We start from the raw sequence: 4846 nt of genomic DNA, 5'->3' as shown, positions 1-4846 counted from the left end.
ACTGAGGAGCTGTCTCACAGTACAAGGGACTAAAGAGATGTGAATGTTAAATGCTATGTGAAATCCTAAATTGGATCCTGGGTCAGAAAAAGAACATTAGTGAGACAGTTGGTGAAATCTGAATGAATTTTGTAGATTAGATAACAGCTTTGTAGCGATGTTAATTCCATGATTTCAATCCTGGCACTCTTATTATGAAGATGTTAACGTTTGGGGAATCTGGGTGAAAGTTTATGGGAAATCTTTATGTATGTATGTACGTACGTATGTATGTATGTATTCACAACTTTTTTATTAGTCTTAAATTATTTCAAAAAGTTGAGAAAATAAAAATAATTATTATGGTTGATTAAAAAGAGTTCTCTATTTCAAGGTCTCACATTCTCCAAGCACATCTGATTTTGTGGTTTGTCCACTCCAGAATGTTCAGCTTCCCATCTTCTTCTTATTAATGTGTCTTCTAGGAAAAGCAGGGGCTTGGCTGAAAAGTAAGAACATTCTTTCTACTCCAGTCCCAAAAGCTACCCGTCGATCTGGTCTATCTTCAGTTTGAAAATAAGTGAAGATGGGGCCCAAATTTCTTCACCAGTGAACCTCCGGGGTTTGGGGTTTGTTTGGGTTCCAGGAGGCTCTGTTGATTTGACCAGAGTCTTAAATCTTCTGGGGTTAGGCAAGTAAAGTGAGACAAGTGCATTAAGCTAGATTTGTTTCACAATGGCTTCTTGGATTGTATTCTAAACCAGACACACTTGGGCTTAAATATTAACTTTATGGAAAGGTCTTCACTCAAACAAAAGAGTACATTTACTCCTGTTTTTCTTGATACGTGACCTTCTGGGTTATACTTTCATTTTTTTTCTGATTTAGTTTGAGACCCAGGGACCAGAAATCTTTCACCTTTCTTTTTACCATAATTAATATCTGGGAATTTGAGCATGGAGTGAAATCAGACCCTGGTATTCGGAGTCAGTTGTAGAGGATATAGTTAGGAAGGGTTGGAGACTGTTTTAATAAGAACACTAACGCTCGAAAGGGGCCAGCTGGGTTTCTGCTCCACCTGATCGTTGCCATGTAAGGATTTGGGCTTGTAAGGATTTCTAAATATTGGCAGCTAATGTCCATTATTATAAGACTGTATGTGCCTCCTTTGTAGGCTTAACAAAACATATATGAGAATTATCAGTTGGCATCCTCTGATTCAGGCAAAGGGAAAGGCCCTGTTCTCCCTCTCAGCCCGCTCAGACTCCTGGCTTCCCCTTGGAGACCTTCCAGCAGTCTGGGAGAACACGGAGTTTAGGTAGAGAGAGGATGACTCTAAGAGCAGAGTAGCTGGAGGAAATACTGGGGAGAGTGGTGAGTAAAATGCGAAATAAATGCAATGGTACTGAGTGCAGAAGAGGGTTTTCTGAAGCCAAGGAAGGTTAAGGCTGGAAAAATATAGAGAGATGTTAAGAATCAGCTCATTTAGAAGTATGGGTTCTTGGAAGATGTAACAATAACAACAATAACAACAACTAAATAGTAACTAATTTATTACTGGCCTACTTTATGTCAAGCACTGCCTTAACTTTAAACCGTTCTATTAAGTCACTAATTTTTAAAAAAATCTTAGGTGTCTTGATCTCAGTGAGAAAATGGACTCCCCAAAGTTCTTAGTTGTGTTCATTGGCTCAAGAAACATTCGTTTAATACCTACAGTGTGCCATGTGCTTCTGTAGTACACAGCTCAGTAAGATACTGTCCTTTCCTTTAAAGAATATATCAGTCAAGAGGGTAAAGGAAAAAACCCAGTAAATCAGTGATGGGTAGAATCCCTGCCAGGCCAGGGATAGGTCCAGGGTCATCCACTCAGTGGAAGAGCAGTAAGGTGAGCCAGGGGCCCAAGGACAGTTTCCTCTAGAAGACATTTAAACTGTTTTCAAGGGCCAGTCAAAGTTATCTAAGCAAAGAATAAGGGGACAGAGGATGAAATTTCAGAAGGAGGGACACAACCCCTCCCATCAGGAACCACTGGACCAGTGTGTTTGCTGAGAGATGTGGCTAAGAGGGAGTTTCAGCCCTCCTTGCCTTCCAGCATAGAAAACAATGGGCCCTGTTGGGCCTTCTCTGTTTGGTTAATAAACATTTATTAGCTGTGCTTGGCAAAGGACAAGATATGGAGAAATTAGAACAAAGAGCATTTATGAAGCTTGAGGTTATACCATACCTACACTCTTGTTTGAGACATGGAGAGGTGCCAGGGTGTGTGTGTGTGTGTGTGTGTGTGTGTGTGTGTGTGTGTGTATTTTTGTTGCATATATATTAGAGGGATGAATAAAGTCTGGGGTAGTTACCTGAGGCTCTCTTAGTCTGCATACTTTTAACCCTTTTCAATAATTTTACAAGCCAGTAAAAAATTAAATTGATGATGTATATAATATTCCAGAAAACCAAAGGTCAATAAGAGGACTTGGAGGTCGGGGGAAGTACCCATTAACTTCCCCCTTAGGGCAGCTCAGTGGACCCCACCCCAGGTTGGTAGTGGAAAAATAACAGGTTTGTTGAAAGACGGGTAAGTTTTCCTGCACCACATCTTGCAGAGGCCCAGTTATCACATCCAAACAAGGAAACAGACAGCATAACTCGTAAGCAGATGGAAACCCACAAATGCACTGTATTTGAGGATGAGGCCCAAGCGGCATGGAGGCTGGTTTCATGGGGGAGACCAGCCGAGGTTGGGGGAGCCACCGTAGCAGTTCCACAGCATGGTGGGAGATCAGAAGGCAGCGCTGCTAAAATACCTCATGCTTGTTAGTGCAGCTTTCATGGGCCAAAACCTACAGGCTTTCTTTATAGGGCTGAAAAAATTCTAGGCTCTCATAACAATTTCAAACAGAGGTGAATTTGAAGGTCCTTTTACTCGTTAGTGTTAATTAGGCACCCACGTGAGAATTCTGCCCAAGCTACTGGATGAGCAAAGACCTGTCCTTCTAAGGCTGACTACACCCAAAGATGTGCCAAGTGTCTTCCAAGATGGTATCAGAAGCATGCCAAAAAAAGCAGAAGCACATCGAAAAAACTGGACAGCAGAGATGAAAAAAAGAGTAATTACACCCATAACATGTCTCGCCAGAAGACTCTGAGAGGAACACATTAAGCCAGAAATTTAGGGAGTGACTATTTGTTTACCAAGTACTTTGCTTTAGAAAGAATTAATTGGAGGGTTTGTTTATAGATGAATTTGATTAAGGAGGAGAGATGATGGAGCTGAGAAATTTAAAGATGACTAGGATCTTTATCCAGAGTCATCAGCAAGAAGCACCAATAAAACACTGAATTTGTACCAAAGGATACATTTAAGTATGCATTCTTGAAGAGCTGCTGGCAAAAAAAAAAAAAAAAAAGTAAAATGTATTATGGGGTTGCTCAAGAAATTCTATCGCCTGACTGTTTATAATGCTAAAAATCACCCCCTCATTTATTTGTTTTTTAATTACTGTGTTCAACTCCGCTTTGCTCAAAGGTAAGTAACTGTTCCTTCAGTTGCAGCATGTGCTTGCTCTGGGTGTTAGGGGACAGGCTTTGAGCCTGGGTAGCACAGCCTCCTTTGCACAAGCTGAAGTCATATTAGCATCAGGTTTATTGTTGGATGACAAACTGAATTCCAGTTCCTCCCCTGCCTTGATGTGGTGAATCCGTAACCAGAAAAGCCAGTTGGATCTCCTGGCACACTCAGAGGTGGGGGCTGATGGAGAAGGAGCAGATAGGTGGACTCCCTTGATGGGATCTATGCTTTTCAGAGCAGGGGATCCTGGCACCTTGCCTGCGACAGCCTCATATGTATCATAAACTCAAGAGAATTGTGGATGACTAGCAAGGATGGAGTTCACCATGGACACCTAGCTTGACAGATGACAAGCACTCAACAAGATCTGGGGAGAGAATGGGGTAAAAAGAAGTGATACTTTTCATAAAACTAGCATATTAAAGAACCCCTAAATAGAACATGGCACAGAACCTCACATGCATTATTATTATTTTTATTATTGTTTCCATCTCTAGGAGTGGATCACATCCACCCCATCACACAAGGAGGACTTTATATAGGATTTTTAAACCCAAATAAGAGATTGCTATTCTCTTCAGTAGTCTTTTTAGTTACTTTAGCCAGTCCTACATGATAGAGACTTGTCTTCAAATGTCCCCTCTATCCTTTAATATAGAACTCTGAAGTTTTAGCTGGACGCACAGCCACCTGGTTAAGGACATTCCCTAGCCTCCCTTGCAGTTAGGTGTGGCCATGTGGCTAAATAAATAAAAATAATGATAGCTTTCACTCGGATGTACCAGGTAACTGAGTGCTTTGGGTATTATTAATCTATTTACTTTTCACAATCACTTCATAAAGTATTAGGAAACAGAGGTGCAGAGACATTAAGTGACTTGACCAAGGCCACATGAAGTAAATGGTAGAGCCAGGATTTCAACCCTAAAAGTGGGACACTAGAGTTTGCATTCCAGCTCCTATTCAGGCAAATGGAATGTGAGTAGAACTTCCAGGTCATGCTCCCCCTTTCCCCCGCCCCTCCCCGCACCAGCTTTCTCTGTCCCTGTTCTACTTGGGGAGAAATGCTGGCCCCAAGTTCCCTACTACATATCTCCTGACTTAACAAGGAGAGCCAGACCAAGATGGAATCTGCATCTCCCACCCAAATTCCCAGGCAGAGGGCCCAACATTGTAGCTTAAGCCTACAGCCTGCCCTCTCATTAAATCAACATAGGAGGTGTGCTGCAACCATGTGGATTTGGGGAGAAGGCCATTCTCATAGAAATATAGGGGCCGAATGACTTAGTACAGGGGTCCTCA

This window comes from Pteropus alecto, unplaced genomic scaffold, assembly GCF_000325575.1.
Source record: "Pteropus alecto unplaced genomic scaffold, ASM32557v1 scaffold10, whole genome shotgun sequence".
NCBI lineage: Eukaryota > Metazoa > Chordata > Mammalia > Chiroptera > Pteropodidae > Pteropus > Pteropus alecto.
This window is presented reverse-complemented; position numbering follows the sequence as displayed.